This window comes from Ptychodera flava, chromosome 6, assembly GCF_041260155.1.
Source record: "Ptychodera flava strain L36383 chromosome 6, AS_Pfla_20210202, whole genome shotgun sequence".
NCBI lineage: Eukaryota > Metazoa > Hemichordata > Enteropneusta > Ptychoderidae > Ptychodera > Ptychodera flava.
This window is the reverse complement of record NC_091933.1, coordinates 23,498,659-23,509,090: the sequence shown is the minus strand read 5'-3', so window position 1 is coordinate 23,509,090 and position 10,432 is coordinate 23,498,659. Positions and strand designations below refer to the sequence as shown.

The 10,432-nt window shown below is 38.5% G+C and overlaps 1 long non-coding RNA gene across 1 annotated transcript; it reads right to left on the bottom strand.

Moving 5' to 3' along the window:
- Positions 1-2,897: 2,897 nt before the first annotated feature.
- LOC139135213 (uncharacterized) lies at positions 2,898-4,632 on the bottom strand. The gene is made up of 3 exons (XR_011552952.1): positions 4,509-4,632; positions 3,694-3,885; positions 2,898-3,081 (listed from the first exon to the last, which is right to left on the bottom strand). It is a non-coding gene; the product is annotated as an uncharacterized lncRNA (long non-coding RNA).
- Between the last annotated feature and the right edge of the window lie 5,800 nt (positions 4,633-10,432).

The window sequence follows — 10,432 nt, the reverse complement described above, 5'->3', positions numbered from 1 at the left end:
TATAAACATAGGGCCAAAGTCCTGAAGCTACTATAGACATGGATACAAAATTAAGTATTTCTTGACTGTATGAAATTATCTCACTAAGGTAATCCTAGGGACTTGTAAACCAATGAATATTAAAGCTGTCTGACCAGCAATTTTGAAAAAACAAGCAACTCAACAGTTGACAGAGCTCTGCTGTGTTATGTAGAGAATAACTTTTGTGACACATGTATTGATGAAGAAGGTGGATATCTTTGATAGCTCATTTCAGGATGGCCTGACCAAAAATGGAAAAAAAATTCCTTAAAAATACACATTTGCATATTTCATCACAATTTTAACAAATCTAAGTTGGGTTATCCCTAGGGACCTGTATACCAAATAACAAAGCTGTCTGACCAGTGGTTATAAAGAAGAAGATTTTTTACCAAAAACGCCTTTTTTGGCGCTAATTTGCCTATTTTCAACAATATCAAAAAATTAAAAAAATTGTTTCTCAAAATCATATATTTTATCTACACAACAAATATCAAATCAGTAAGTACTGCAGTTCTCAAGATATTTGAGTGGACGGACGCCTCACAAACGGACATACATACATACATGCATACATACTATATTAGTCTATAGTAGCTAATAAATGAGAGTTAATTACATTCTAATTAAAGTAAACAAGACTTGCTTATCAAGATTTACGTCATAAAAAAACAGCATATCTGTTAGGTTATAAGAAATCTTCAGCTGGTTTAATCTCAGTATTTTCATCCTATTAACCAAGAACATTTTAACTTTCAAATTAACATTGCAAATAAGTTCTGTGAATAAGTTGAGCCTGTAGGTAATCAAAGAAAGCACACAGAAGAGACAAATGTTTGAAACTTAAGAAGTTCAAGGTCATCAAAAGCATTATAAGGAATCATGTAACACTTTCATTGCACTGTTTACACAGATTGCATAATTGCTATAAATAGCACATGAGGAATCTTACAGCCCAGCTTTACCATAAAAACCCCATCACTTTGACCACTCTTTTAATTGACCACTCTATTTTTTCCTCAAAAAGTAATTTTATTTTATCCTTACCAAGTCAACCATAAATGGAAATTAGAACTTTCTCTATCTCTATTTATTTGACCACCCTATCATGACAAACTATTATGAGCAATTTCTTTTAGATAACATACAGAGCACAATATATGACGGTTCAGAATATGTCAAAGTTGGGATTCAGGAAAGTTGCCTTTACATGTTTTAATCCTCCAAGATGGTAAGCATTTCACTATGAACTGTCAAAAAAGTTGAACTTTCTAATAATTCTACACTAAAATTATTTTGGCTTTGATGATTTCCTAATTAATTCAATTATTTAAAATCATATTAATTATTTTTTCTGGGTGAATTGATAGGGTTTATACAGTACAAGAATTACATACAATGTAAGTCAAATTTTGACCAAAATGATAAAAAATTCCTTAAAAATACACATTTGAATATTTCATCACAATTTGAACAAATCTAAGTTGGGTTATCCCTTGGGACCTGTATACCAAATAACAAAGCTGTCTGACCAGCGGTTTGAGAAGAAGATTTTTTACCAAAACGACTTTTTTGGCGCTAATTTGCCTATTTTCAACAATATCAAAAATTAAAAAAAATTGTTTCTCAAAATCATATTTTTAATCTACACAACAAATATCAAATCAGTAAGTACTGCGGTTCTCAAGATATTTGAGTGGACGGACGCCTCACAAACGGACATACATACATACATACATACATACATACATACATACAGACTGACGCCGGACGGATACCCATCCCAATAGCTTCTATAGACTATAGTCTATAGTAGCTAAAAACATGGGATTTATTGACTGGCACATTTTATTTTTTACATAATAAATAGAACCTGAAATATTTTCTACTTTTTTTCAAAGCTGTAAGATCAATTATTTACATCCATGCAGGATAGAGTATGTTTAGTATCCCATACCTGTGAGAGTTCAGGTCTTATCCTACTCAAATCTTGTCCATCACTGACACTCTCTCTGAGCTCCATGGGAATGAAATACTGGGATAATTTCACTGGTAGTATTACATTTTTCACTCTGGAAGAGAAAAAAAAACAAAACAAGAAAAAGATCATGTTTTCCAAAGTCATACAAACTGTCTGGTCAGAAATGAAAAGCCTTAGAATGGAGACTATCTAGGGAAGATAATTCTGCAATGGGTGAAAAATTGGTCCTCCTACCATCATCCTACTATCACCACAATGCCAAGAGGGGCAGGTAGATTTTGTCCCCAGATATGCAAAAATCTGTGTATGGAAAAATCAATTAGTATGCCACTATGAAAATATTTCACTCCTATTAAACCTTGATAAGGGTCTTATCCAACTGGTGTTGTGCCCCCTGAGAAAATCCCTACAGAATGAATATCTGGCATTTTTTACCTCCAGCATACATCTGGCAAATCAACAGAGGCTTTTTCTCATGAAAGGACACTGTCCAGTATCATGACACACTTATTTTCACTTTAATCTACACCTACCTTATTGGTCGTTCACCAGGCATGATCCATTGATCACTAGGTAATCCCTGTCTATCCCCTCTTCCTCTTTTTCCTCTCTGTGATTGGCAGAATCTGGAATATTTGGAACTCACTTGAAACGGCTGACGCTGGGCAAGTGCTGTTTGCTGGGGGTCCTCAACTTCAAATTCAACACGTCTTCCAATGGTGAAAATACCAAAATCGAACACTGCTAACTGACTGTGACGACCTAGGAGGCTGGGCAAAATGTAATAAAAACCCTTAGTGGGAAGTTATAAGATTTAACCCTCAGAACCTAGTTTTGGTGAAGAACATGTTACCAATCCAGTGAATGGAATGAAACAAATATGCATGCTCTACCTTGAACTTGTAGTCAAGAATACTAACAGAAAGACTCTTCTGGGTCTCCACTAATGATCTCTCCAGCTGTGTTGAGGTTTATTTTCAGTGCAAATGTAATACTTTGATGCCTTGCATTATATTGATGCTCCATGTAATATGGTCAGAATTACTGTAACTATGCAAAGTTCTTGTCGTTTCCTGCTACTAATCATGTTAAATAAGAAAAAAAGAAAAAGTTTTATTACAATTCAGATTGTTCAGGCTGCCTCAGCTGTAACCTGTGATGTGTTTTACTGCATAAATGTTCATAAAGTTTTGGCTTTGTCCTAAAATCATGTCTGAATGCCAAGTATTCAACTTGTAAAAGAAATCTGTATGTGTGCAATGTCCAGTGCTACATCCATTAGAATTTGATAATCATCATATCGAAAGAAGTGGCGGATTTAGAGTGCCCTTTGCGTGCACACAGCGTAATAAGTATTCTTTTGCTCAAAAAGCTATTTTAGACTGCAATTTTTAATCAAGCTGGGCAGATTTTTAAGCAAGTATGTTTCAAGTATGTTTTTCTTACATTTTATGTTTGTGTGTGAATGCGCTTGACTTTCTGTTGTTTGTTGCTGGATTGTTATGAAGCAGACATGGTAATTTCTCCGCGAAGATTAATAAAAGTAATGTATTGTGTTATATTGATGACAACTGAATTAAGCCCTGAACTGGCTTTCATTTGCCAACTATATCATTTCACTCAAAACAAATATATTCTGTAAAGCGCCCTCTGTTGATACATAATATCAAAGAACCAATACAGATAAATACCTTGCATTACATATAACGTTCACATACACGGACGTCTGTGGATAAATGATGATGTTCAGAACTGGAAAGCTATTCTGTTTCAGAGTCACTTGGCCACATGGTTGATTGACATTTGGAATTTCAAACTTCAACTGGATGTCTGTGCTGATGATTTTACATCCTCGAAGACTCCTTGGAGACAGACTGTTGTTCCTGTGGTAAAGTATGGCACCAGATGTTAATGAAAAGATGTATAGAGGAGTAGTTTTTATTTGTCACTGGGTGAAAACACAATTTTCAGCACTGTTGTTGTCGATTATCTAAGAACACAAGATTTCTCTTTCCGAAAAAAATTGAAATAATATGCTTGTGCATTTCTTGTAATGTACCATATGATGTGATATAATCAATTGCAAAGAACGTTTCAAAGATCACTCTGCTTGCAAAAGAAAAAGGAAACTGAAAGGGAATAATAAGTCAGTGATTAGAGGTGACAGAGAAAGTAAACACAGACAGGTAAAATAATGAAATATATGAAAAATGTGAGAAGGGTACATTGAAATAGCCTGTCCACTGATGATAAGTATCACTATGACCCCTTTCACACAAAACTCTGGTATGGTCCTTTTGTTTCTGATAAGGTGGATGGATCTACATACAGGGAAATGGGGGGAAGGGGTGACAGGTTTCAACTATCATAGCAATCAAACGATTCACAAAGGTATGATGCTTAGTCAACCATGAAGGGTGTCAAAGAATATTGCTTTTACTCCTGGGAGAGATCCTGATACTATTTCCAGGATAATAAGGATAATGGATATTGATTGGACACTTACTTTATCCAGACGGTGATGTATTTCTCTTCTCCCACTTTCAGTTTTCCAAAAGTTAAGGGCGTGGAGATAGCAATTCCTCCTTTGTTTTCCAAGAGTTTAGCTAAGTTGCTGGCTGGTAGTGATGAGAGTCTCCTGTCCACGGACCTACAACACACACCGAATCATTGTCAATGTCTCTGCACAAAAACCATAAATTAGTTTACTTTTGAGTGGAATATCAGGCTGCTCGATGTGGAAGCTGGATGCACTGATGACTGACTGACTGGAAATAATTCTGGAACTAATTCCCAGAGTTGGATTTTTTCCTGTAGTCAATGCAACACACTGAAAATGTTAGAAATCAATGTGGACATGCTGTGTATGATGTACCGGTACCATTCATTTCTTGGTATACTCTACATGCTGTGGCAACTAGCATAGATAAAGATAACTTTTGATTAATTTGCAGCAAGCACTCGAGTATGCACACAAAAGCAAACAAAAAAACCAAAACATATCACAAGGTTTGTTATAAAAGTCTGCAAAGTTTCCAGGCTCAAATTGTCACATAGAGCAAGGCATGATCATCTGAATGAAAGACTCCTACCTAATAAAGTCATGTGATGATTTGGGCTGCACAGACAATGCTCTCCAGCTGCCAACATTCTGTTTGCTCTCAATAGCTGTCCCAGTCACACAGTCTCCTTTCTTAGGGATGTAACTCCTGGGACAGACATGGAAGGAAAAGTAAATCTCTCCATCGATCACACCGTAGCTGTGGAGACAAGCCGTCACTTCTCCTTCAAAGGACCTTTCTCTGAGTGGCTGCACAGACACTGCTGTCACATCCAAAGTGATATCATTTGTCTGTGTTTGGCACTGCACCCAGTCACCACGAAATGGCTGATAGCCTGCAGGCAGGACATCAGCAGTGAATGTTACGTTGTTGTTGATGGTTCCTCCATCTTTGGACGTCTGTGTGACGGTGCCAACCAGGGTCTCAGCTACAGGTCTTGAGGGGGTTTCTTTCACATCGGCATCCCATTCTGTGAAGGGCATCACAGATCTTGCTTTCCAGCCCCCCTGGTCATGCTCTCTGTGAGCAGTGACATGGACCTGGCTACCAACTGACGGTCTCGTCCCACCAATGACAGTATCAAACTTGAAGTAGATGTCATTATCAATCAGGCCGTAGCCACTATGTAAATGAGTGACCCTACCAGTGATGTGTTTGACGACATTACAATGTGACTGGTCTCCTTTTTGGATTATGACATTGCAATCTTTCCTTGGAGGAAATTTCTGAACGCCAGCTTCAGAAGATATATCAGAAGAGGGAGCTGTTACTCTTACAGTCTGATTTTTGTCAGAAAGGCTATCTCCAGAGTCAGCATCTTCACAATTTCCACCGCTGAAAAAACGACTAACTGCTTTTCCTATTGCACTGAACATGGCTATTTCTGAGCATTCAATTCCAACCTGAAACAAATCAAATTATTTTTACTGAAGATGCTGAAAGTGTGTCCTGGTGAGTATTGACTCATAATCCATTTTGAAAAACAAAAGTAAATAAAATCACATGAAAGTGATGAAGCCAAATCTTGCATGAAATCGACCCGCAAGAATGTCAGTCCCTACGGGGGGGGGGGGTCGGCCAAAAGTACATCTGCTGTGCTTGGTGTGCGGTGTGCATCATCTGCCTGCTGCCCAAGCCCCAAGGGCCCTGGGCTGAGTGAACTACATTACTCCTAATACCACACTGGCATACAGCCCAGGGAGTGGTTGGCACAGCCGCTCGTGGTTAGGTAGACGGCGTACGACCCATTTTTTCAAGGTCAGGGTGCTGTCCGCCGCGTACAAAACCATAAGCGACTGTGGTGGTTGGGCTTCGGCAGCGCGTGAGGCGTTAACCGATCATGACGAACAGTGGCATGTATGATCCATAGGCTGCGTTCAAAATTCTCTGCGTGTAGGTCTGATTACCGTAACAAACTTTCGTAAAAAATTGTCACGGCAGGAGTGCGATTTAAATATTCATTTCGCACTTAAGTGGCCTGGTGTTCAATGGCCCAATGCTCAGGTCAAATTGATGTCGGGTCGCACAACTTGCCAAACAACCAACAACCAACCAAAAGACTGAGTTGAGGTTTCATTGACGCAAACTTTATATATATTCTACATTATTTACAATGTGTAGACGACCCTATTACATTAAAACAAATTATACAATACTCACAGTCGACGAAAATACGCAGATGTACCAATAGTTTGCTGTAACTTTCAGCAAACTGAAGCTGCCCAACTGAACACTGGAGACGTAATGTTCCGGCCTGTGCCCTCGATCAGCTGATCTGCACTGAAAGCGAAATATAGCGCCCTCACACCATCACGTTATTTTACCTTCCCTTCCTTCCTTGCAGATATCCTTTTCCCAGTCTTGTTCTTTTGTTTCGTCATTTGGAGTAAATGTAATGAGGAAAGATAGGGCACACATTCCCGTATCTTCAATACATACAGCTCACACTCAAAATGGTAGGAAATGCAGAGTTTTAATACAGGGTTGTTATGCTTGAAGGTTCTGAAATATTTTGAAACACACTGAACATTCCTCATCTCTTCCACAATTTTTTTCCTCAAGGTGAGGCGAATAATCTGATATCAACCTGTATCAAATAGATGCAAAAGAATGAAAATATATAAGCACTTCATATCAGTAAAATATATGTATATTTTAACATCTGCTTTTGTGGGATTTTATTAGGAAAATAAATGTTGAATTTCGGTTTCACTTTTAGGTAACAAAATTGGTAGTAGCCTATTAGGTACCGTTCAGTTTTTTCGGCCGGGGGGCCGGCAAAATCCAGGGGGGGGGGTCATCATAATTTTGGAATCCGCAAAGGGGGGGGGGTCATCGCTTTTTCACTGGTAGGAAAGGGGGGGTCACCACATTTTCAAAAAACATAATACCAACAATAAGGTTCACTTTATGCCATGGCCATGATCGACCCGTCTTTACCGGCAGGCCGCCTTCGGCGGCCCACTACAATAAATATACATTATGTATTACCCATGAGCCTCTTAATGGGCAGACGCCTTTGGCGGCCCACTTAATTAGGTTACTTCATGCAATGGCCATGATTGACCCTCTTTACCGGCGGGCCGCCTGCGGCGGCCCACTACAATAAATTGACTTTATGTAATACCCCACGGCAATCTTACCGTAAAATTCCCAATTGAAGCCGCGGCTTGTATTAGAAACATTTTTGAGGGACCCCTGGGATCACGCACTGAATAATGGTAATGGCCGCGCGCCTTCAGCGGCCCTGTCCAGTAAAGTCTACTTTATGCAATAGCCATGATCGACCCTCTTTACCGGCGTGCCACCTTTGGTGGCCCACTAGAATAAAGTTGACTTTACGTAATGGCCAATGACCCTCTTAACCGGAGGGCTGCCTTTGGCGAACCACTCCAATAAAGTTTACTTTATACAATGTCCATGGACATGCGTTGCCTATGGAAATGAAGTTAAAAATTGCCTTACAGTTGTCCTAATTAACAGACGTTTCAATGGATGTGGCTGAGAAGTTTGTGCACTGGCATCGAATAAAGTGCGCCGCGTACCGGAGTTCAAATCCAAACCATGCGGGTAAATTTGACATATGGGTTTTGGTTATTTTTCGGGGGGGGGGGGGTCATCAAATTTTTTCGTCTGACAAAGGGGGGGTCATCTTTTTTTCGCAAAAAATGCAGGGGGGTCTATATGTTTTTGAACACCGGCGACAAGATTTGCCGGCCCCCCCCCAGGCCGTAAAAACTGAACGCTCCTTAGGCCCGGTGAGAATAGTAAACACGACTGCCATTGGGGAGAAGATTCAAGGCTTCATTACTTTCATGTTTACATGTGAATCAATACAATTCTTAGCCTGATGGTCTTGGACAGCCCCGTCGTACACTAAAGCAAGCGTATATACCCAGTAAACCTTATTACATCACAGGGGTCTCGATCTCCAATGACGATGATGATGATGATGATGATGATGATGGTGGTGGTGATGGTGATGGTGATAATGATGATGATTAAATATTTTAAAAATGAAGAAAAATAAGAATATATTTGGACTCAGTGAATTTGTTGTTGTTGTTGTTGATGATGATAGTATTTGCAGAAATGAACAAAGTATGCGCTGCAAAATTCAACACAGCCTAATTATACACATGCGCTGCAAAATTCAATACCTCAATACATACAAATTTGCTGAGTCAAAATATATGTTTATTTTTCTTAAATTTCTTAAATATTTAATCATCATCATTATCATAATCACCATCAACACCCCACCACTATCACCACCACCATCACCACCACCACAACCATCATCATCATCACCATCATCAGAGATCGAGACTCCCGTGATGATTTGAGCAATTATTACACCCTCCCCTATCTTTAGAAGATTTAATTAACTTCTACCCATGCTTTTGTGATGGCTTAACACAGGCGACCATAACACACAGGAAAGATGTTTATTTTTCAGTGATATTTCATTTACTTTTCATGTACTAAGTGTATTGGTTGTTTATTTTTATTTACTCTCTGATACAGCTATACACAACAAAATTTTTAAAAAATCGAGAACGATGACCATAATGATGATAGGCCTACTCATCATCATCATCATCATCATCATCATCATCATCATCATCGTCGACAATTAGCAGATACTTTTTGAACAGTTGCATATTCATCGTGAGCGCTTAGGCATCAACTTGGCATTCGTTTCCTTCTATGTCTTATACATTGTAAATTGATGAAGTTTGATTTGCTTGTACGAGCTGAACTTTTGACCGGCTCGAGATAAAATAAACGAAAGTACATGACACATGTCACCATGTTTGTTTATGGGGATTGCATTACATAGCAGACATAAAAAGGGAATTTCACTCGAACATGAGTCTTTTCGTCACTTGAGTTAAACGTTTTTTCAATCGAGTGGACATCACTCTATTTAGGGAGCCTTCAGTAATTACAGGGGGGGCGGGCCGGGGGAATTTCGCGAACACCTGTACCGTAAAATGTGACCCTCCCCCCAATCCTCCTGTCTAAAATGTGACCCTCCCCCTTGTCCGACATTCTAAAACTTGACCCTCTCCCCCCCCCCCCATCACTGCGGTATTCTCCCCGGGAATAAATAAAACAGTACCAGCTAATTTACATAACAATTGGTTCAATTGTTATGTTAGGGACAAATTACAGAGGGGAGGGCTGGTGTTTTTGGAGGGACAGTCGCAATTTATCACGCAAGAATTTTTCAAGAGATATGGTATTTCATACAGTTTAGGGAGGGTCACCATATTTTGTGCAACTATAAGAAGGCAAGATGTAGCTGATTTAGTGCTTCATCCAAAAATATCAAATCAAATACATGGAGTCTATCAGGCAAATTATTGACAATTTGCCCCCACAAAACATGCTATATCTGTATTTTATACATGTTTGATAATGTATTTAAATGTACTTTGCTTGAAAGGGAAGTAAAATGAACATTTGTGTACAAGAAATTGATTTCTGAATTTCATCTAAAAAGTTGGTTCACTATCCATGGTGTTTATGATGAAATTATGAATAGTTTTTCCCAATACAAAAATAGGTAAATCTTTGCATTTCTGTACTATTGATTATTGATATTAATTTTCTTGATTAGACTAGAGTGGTTACAAGTCTATGGTTGTGTAAGAAATTTGATTTTGGAATTTCACCAAATGTCATTCAATACACTATGCATTGGGGTCTATGATGAAACTATGAATAATTTTTTTCAGTACAAAATTAGATATAAATCTGTGCATTTATGCATGCTTGATTATTTAGATTATTGTTCTTGATTAGAATACATTGGTTACAAGTCCATGGTTGTGTAAGAAATTTGATTTTGGAATTTCACTGA